The sequence below is a fragment of the Castor canadensis genome, chromosome 1 (assembly GCF_047511655.1).
Source record: "Castor canadensis chromosome 1, mCasCan1.hap1v2, whole genome shotgun sequence".
NCBI lineage: Eukaryota > Metazoa > Chordata > Mammalia > Rodentia > Castoridae > Castor > Castor canadensis.
In genome coordinates, this window is record NC_133386.1 from 185399543 (window position 1) to 185406904 (window position 7362).

The 7362-nt window shown below is 35.8% G+C and overlaps 1 pseudogene; it reads left to right on the forward strand.

The window, feature by feature from the left end:
- The first annotated feature begins 217 nt into the window (after window positions 1–217).
- On the forward strand, window positions 218–1142 carry LOC109674753 (olfactory receptor 4C11-like; annotated as a pseudogene).
- The last annotated feature ends 6220 nt before the right edge of the window (window positions 1143–7362 follow it).

Consider the following 7362-nt stretch of genomic DNA (forward strand, 5'->3'; position numbering starts at 1 on the left):
ACTTACTTTTTCATTATTTACATGTGCAATATTTTAAGTGTAGTAGAAAATAAATAATTTTTATGAAAATAGAGACATAAGTGATAACTCATTAGAAAGTAAAACAATTTCATAACAGAACATGTATTTGACCTTCAAATTTAGTATTTATTTTTGTTTTTGTTTTTTCTTTTGTAGATTTTCTCCTAACACATGATTTAACACATGGACTGGAACAATGGATCAAAACTACATTGTATCTGTGTTTATTTTGCTAGGGTTAACACAGGATACTCAGAGGCAAAAAATGGTGTTTTTAATCTTCTTAATTTTCTACGTGGGAACCATAGTGGGGAATATGCTCATTATTGTGACCATCGAGTACAGCCAGATGCATAGGAGCCCCATGTACTTTTTCTTATTTTATTTGTCCTTTACTGATACCTGCTTTTCAACATCCATAACCCCCAGACTAATTGTGGATGCCCTCTCTACAAAGAAAATGATTTCCTACAATGAGTGCATGACTCAGGTCTTTGCACTACATTTATTTGGGTGCATGGAGATTTTTGTCCTTGTATTCATGGCTTTTGATTGCTATGTTGCCATTTGTAAACCCTTGCAATACCCAACCATCATGAGAAGGCAAGTTTGTCACATCTTCATTGTTCTTGCCTGGATAGGGTCTTTTATACATGGCATTACTCAGGTTTTTCTTCTCTTCAGATTGCCCTTCTGTGGACCCAATTTGATTGACCATTACTGCTGTGATTTGCAGCCCTTGTTGAAACTTGCTTGCATGGACACTTATGTAACCAACTTGTTGTTCGTGTCTAACAGTGGAGCAATTTGCTCATGTAGTTTCATGATTTTGTTGATCTCATACGTTGTCATTTTGCATTCACTGCATAACCACAGTGCAGAAGGGAGGAAAAAAGCTCTCTCTACTTGTACTTCTCACATCATTGTAGTAGTCTTATCCTTTGTCCCCTTGCATATTCATGTATGCATGTCCCCCAACCTCTTTTCCCGTGGACAAGATGGTGACAGTATTTTATACCATTGGAACACCATTTCTCAACCCACTTGTTTATACTCTGAGGAATGCAGAAGTGAAGAATGACATGAGAAAGTTATTGCATGTTAATATCATTACTGAATAAGTGTACATATTAAATATTATGTGTGAATATTGTGGTGTAATATGCTATCATACACATATGTCTTTTCTTTATGTTTCCCATGTATAGGTGCTAGGAATGTGAAGGCATGTTCTTTTATTGCAGAGTTATTTAGAATGTCTCAAAATTGTTTTCTCTTCAGATTTTCTCCTTTCCATCCATGCAGTTCCAAGGTGTAAACCTAACAGTCCTTTGCATGCTAATGCATTTGATTTCCTTTCTCTTTATTCTGTGTTTCTGGTCATAGACTTGTAGCTTCCCTAAAATCTTATGTTTGAGCTTTTCTTTCCCAAGAGCTGAAATCTTTCACTGATACTTGTAATTTATAAGTACAATTTAGTCCACACACTACTTTAATAAGAAAAAGTACAACTTTGATGGGACGAAAGTCAACTTTCCTTTGATAAGAAGAAAAACAACTTTCCTTTGATAAGAAGAAAGGCAACTTATATGCTCAAAATTATGAGTATCCATAAATATTGTTTAATTATCTATATTTAATTCCTTCTATCACACATTTCCAATAAAACATGCTTCAGATCATTTATAAGGCAAAGAATCTGTCAGTATTTCAAGAATGCACATTTCATTTAATCAATTGTTTGTAATTAAATAGTTTCATGTGTTTGAATCACAGGCTGTTCTTATAATATGCTAAGCTAATGTTCTAATTGTTCCCATTTTCAAATTAGTATAACTTGTATATTATTATGGCATATTTACTATGTAGTATTAAAAAGCATTGAAATATTTTTCTATGCATTTGATCAGTGTATTAAAACTACATGATGGCAGAATTCTGAGATTCTAAGGGATAGGAAAGAAGAACAATGTAAGTTCTAAAACATCTTTTAAGTTAAATATTAAATTAAAAAATTTAAATGTACTGGGTATACAACATTTTATCAGAATGCTGGGAAGAGCTTAGAAGCCTTTCAGAGGGCAGAAAATGACATTGTTTTGTATATAAAGGTATTGATATCAATGGAACAAAAGAAATCACCGTATGGATTGATAAAATATTCCTAATTATCTCTAGTTAGTGGTGTTAGAGAGAATAAATGATTGTACCAGCAAGCCTCTTTTATTCTCTATTTGTACTGTCTTAGTAAAGGGTTTGTTTAGAGTAACAAATTATAGTTACTAGTGTTTTTATTTTGCTCAAATTTCTCACAGTGTATTCATAGGTGTATTATACTATTAATTCATTCATTTTGGTATTCACTCATTTCACTGTTCTAAGTGTATGTTACTGTTGGGGTTCAGGAATAGTAAAAGAGATTGTAAACAAGGAGGACAAACATGAAGGCATTTCCCCCAGGACTGCAGAAAGCATTCGTTCAATGTTTGATCTTGATAAGACATGTCAGTTCTTGGATCTCTGAAACTTTTGCTTAAGACTATTAAGTTCCTGTTCCTTTCATTCTGATCCTAATCTGCTACGCTACATGTCTTTCATGCTAATGCCAGCAATATGATTGATTGCTCACAAAAATATTCTTAAACCACTTGCTGCACTCAATAAAAGCCACGAGGCATGCTGATTGGGGGAGTTAGTCTTGAACTAGTTCCCCACAGGTTCTCTTGTAGACTACTGTGTTAAGGTAATCCCCCATCCATTGCTTCAGGTGTGCTCATCACAATCCAGCAAGTGGTGCTCTGTGTAAGTTATGACCCGTGCAATAAATAGCATGCAGAAACAGAAAACAAAAGTCATTGTTGTACATAGGCACTGCTAAGTTCTTGGGAATTTTCAACTGAGAGCAGTTATGGGACAGCAACTGTCTACTGAACAAAAATACTATGTAAGAACTCTTAAACAGGCACTTAAAGCCAATGTGGCTATTGTAAGTGAAGACTAAGTTGATTAAATGTTGCTAACAGTATCTTTGTGCAATCCTTGGTTCCCAGAACATGAAACCCTTAATTTGAATGTCGGGGAAAGAACAGGTAATAATATGAAAAAGAAGCAAGCTCAGGGGGAAAAAGTACCTCTACATATGGGCTCTAGTATGGGCTGGGCTAGTGCCCCTACACACAGGGAAGCCCCCAGCACCTCCAGAAGCGGCACTTCAACCCTCTGCCCTGGTTGAGGAGGACAAGCTGTCCCCGAGTACCCTTCCACTTCATCCCCCAACTATGATTGGAATGAAGAAAACCCCAAGCTTGATTGCTTAGCTTCAATGCCTAAGAGAGGCAGCCCTCAGAGGGGACCTAATGGGCTTCCCTGTAATTCAAAATGCACAGGGACAGTGACAACATGAACCTCTTAATTATAATACTGTTAAGGAAATTAGAAAGAGTATCTCAGCGAATGGAGCTAATGGTCCATTTACAAAAGGAGTTATTGACTCTTTATCTGAAAGTTATCACATGACCCCCTGGGATTGGCAACATCTGCCTAAAACGTCTTTTTTTTTCTTTTATTCATATGTGCATACAATGTTTGGGTCATTTCTGTCCCCTTCCTCCTACCCTTTCCCTTACTCCACCCCTCCATCTCCCCCCCACCCCCTCGCTACCAGGCAGAAACTATTTTGCCCTTATCTCTAGTTTTGTTGAAGAAAGAGTATAAGCAATAATAGGAAGGACCAAGGGTTTTTGCTAGTTGAGATAAGGATAGCTACACAGGGAGTTGACTTGCATTGCTTTCCTGTGCATGTGTGTTAACTTCTAAATTAATTCTTCTCAAACTAATCTTTTCTTTAGTTCCTGGTTCCCTTCTCTTATTGGCCTCTGTCGCTTTATAGTATCTACATTAGTTTCTCTGCATTGAGGGCAACAAATGCTGTCTAGTTTTTTTGGTGTCTTACCTATCCTCATACCTCACAAGTGTGCTCTCTCTTTATCATGTGATCAAAGTCCAATCCCCTTGTTGTATTTGCCCTTGATCTAATGTCCGCATATGAGGGAGAACATACGATTTTTGGTCTTTTGGACCAGGCTAACCTCACTCAGAATTATGTTCTCCAGTTCCATCCATTTACTTGCGAATGAAAACATTTTGTTCTTCTTCATGGCTGCATAAAATTCCATTGTGTATAAATAGCACATTTTCTTAATCCATTTGTCAGTAGTGGGCCATCTTGGCTGTTTCCATAACTTGGCTATTGTGAATAGTGCTGCAATAAACATGGGTGTGCAGGTGCCTCTGGAGTAACCTGAGTCACATTCTTTTTCTTTTGGGTATATCCCCAAGAGTGGTATTGCTGGATCATATGGTAGATCTATGTTTTGATTTTTAAGAGGCCTCCAAATTCTTTTCCAGAGTGGTTGTACTAATTTGTATTCCCACCAGCAGTATAAAAGGGTTCTTTTTTCCCCACATCCTCACCAACACCTGTTGTTAGTGGTGTTGCTAATGATGGCTACTCTAACAGGGGTGAGGTGGAATCTTAGGGTGGTTTTAATTTGCATTTCCTTTATTGCTAGAGATGGTGAGCATTTTTTCATGTGTTTTTTTGGCCATTTGAATTTCTTCTTATGAGAAAGTTCTGTTTAGTTCATTTGCCCATTTCTTTACTGGTTCATTAATTTTGGGAGAATTTAGTTTTTTGAGTTCCCTATATATTCTGGTTATCAGTCCTTTGTCTGATGTATAGCTGGCAAATATTTTCTCCCATTCTGTGGGTGGTGTCTTCAGCTCAGAGACCATTTCTTTTGTTGAGCAGAAGCTTTTTAGTTTCATGAAGTTCAATTTATCTATGCTATCTCTTAATTGCTGAGCTGCTGGGGTTCCATTGAGAAAATCTTTGCCTATACCAATTAGTTCCAAAGTATTTCCTAGTCTTTTCTGTACCAACTTTAGAGTTTGGAGTCTGATATTAAAATCCTTGACCCATTTTGAATTAATATTGGTATAGGGTGATAAACATGGACCTAGTTTCAGTTTTTTTGCAGACTGCCAGCCAGTTTTCCCAGCAGTGTTTGTTGAAGGGGCTGTCTTTTCTCAGATAAAGTTAAGTTGGTTATACTTGTATGGCTTCATATTTGGGTCCTCTATTCTGTTCCACTGGTCTTCATGTCTATTTTTCTGCCAGTACCATAGTGGTTTTTTGCTAATGCTTTGTAAGATAGTTTGAAGTTGGGTATTGTGATACCTCCAGTGTTGTTCTTTTTACTGAGTATTGCCTTGGCTATTCATGGCCTCTTGTGTTTCCATATAAATTTAAGGGTAGATTTTTCAATCTCTTTGATGAATGTTATTGGGATTTTGTTGGGAATTGCATTAAGCATGTAGATTGCTTTTGGGAGTATGACATTTTTACTATGTTGATTCTACCAATCCATGAGCATGGGAGATCTCTCCCCTTTCTATAGTCTTCCTCAATCCCTTTCTTCAGATGTTTATAGTTTTCTGTGTAGAGATCATTCACATCCTTTGTTAAGTTTGCACCTGGGTATTTGATTTTTTTTGAGGCTATTGTAAATGGTATTGCTTTCATATATTCTTTCACAGTTTGTTCATTATTAGTGTATAGAAATGCTAATGATTTTTCTGTGTTAATTTTATATCCTGCTACCTTGCTATAGCTGTTGATGGTGTCTAGGAGTTTTTGAGTAGAGTCTTTTGGGTCTTTAAGGTATAGGATAATATTGTCTGCAAATAGGGATATTTTAACAGCTTCTTTACCTATTTATATGCCTTTTATTTATTCTTCTTGCCTAATTGTTCTGGCTAGGAATTCTAGTACCATGTTGAATAGGAGTGAAGATAGTGGGCATCCTTGTTTCCTTCCTGATTTTAAAGGGAATGGTTTAAGTTTTTCACCACTAAGTATAACGCTGGCTTTAGGTTTGTCATATATACCTTTTATAATGTTGAGGTTTTTTTCTTTGCTTCTGTTAATGTGCTGTATTACACTTATTGATTTTTGAATGTTGAACCACCCCTGCATTCCTGGGTGAAGCCTACTTGGCCATAGTGAATGATCTTTTTGATGTGTTGGTGAATTCAGTTTGGCATTATTTTATTGAGGATTTTTGCATCAATGTTCATTAAGGAGATTGGCCTATAGTTCTCCTTTTTGGAGGTGTCTTTGCCTGGTTTTGGTATAAGTGTAATACTTGCTTCAAAAATGTGTTAGACATTTTCTTTCCCTTTCTATTTCATGGAACAGTTTAAAGAGGGCTGGTATTAGTTCTTTGTTAAAGGTCTGATAGAATTTAGCAGATTATCCATCAGGTCCTGAACTTTTCTTTTTTGGGATACTCTTGATTGCTCCTTCAATTTCATTTTGTGTTATAGATCTATTCACGTGATTAATGTCCTCTTGGTTCAGTTTTGGATGATCATGACAATCACAAGTAACTAGAAATCTGTCCATTTCTTCAAGATTTTCAAATTTATTTGAATATAGGTTCTCAATGTAGTCTCTGATGATTTCCTGGACTTCTATGGTGTTTGTTATTATCTCCCCTTTTGCATTCCTGATTGTAATGATTTGGGTTTTTTCTCTCCTCATTTTAGTCAGGTTTGCCAGTGGTCTATCGAGCTTGTTTATTTTTTCAAAGAACCAACTTTTTGTTTCATTAATTCTTTGTATGGTATTTTTGGTTTCTAGTTCATTGATTTCAGCTCTTATTTTTATTATTTCTCTCCTTTTATTTGTTTTGGGATTTGCTTATTATTGTTTTTCTAGGAGTTTGAAATGTAGCATTAGGTCATTGATTTGGGATCTTTCAGTCTTTTTAATATATGAACTCATGGCTATAAACTTTCCTTACAGGACTGCCTTTTCTGTGTCCTTTAGGTTCTGGTAGGTTATGTTATCATTTTCATTGACTTTTAGGAATCTTTTAATTTCCTCTTTTATTTTATCAATGACCCATTGTTCATTAAGCAATGAGTTATTCAGTTTCCAGCTGTTTGCATAGTTTTTGTCTTTATTATTGTTGTTGAGTTCTAGTTTTATTGCATTTTGATCTAATAGAATGCACGGTATAATTTCTATTTTCTTATATTTGCTGAGGCTTCCTTTGTGCCCTAGGAGATGATCTATTTTGGAGAAGGTTTCATGAGCTGCTGAGAAGAATGCATATTGTGTAGAAGTTGGATGAAATGTTCTATAGACATCAATTAGGTCCATTTTACCTATGGTATATTTTAGATCTTGGATTTCTTTATTGATTTTTTGTTTGAATAACTTATCTATTGATGATAGTGGAGTGTTAAAGTCTCCCACGACCACTGTGTTGGAGT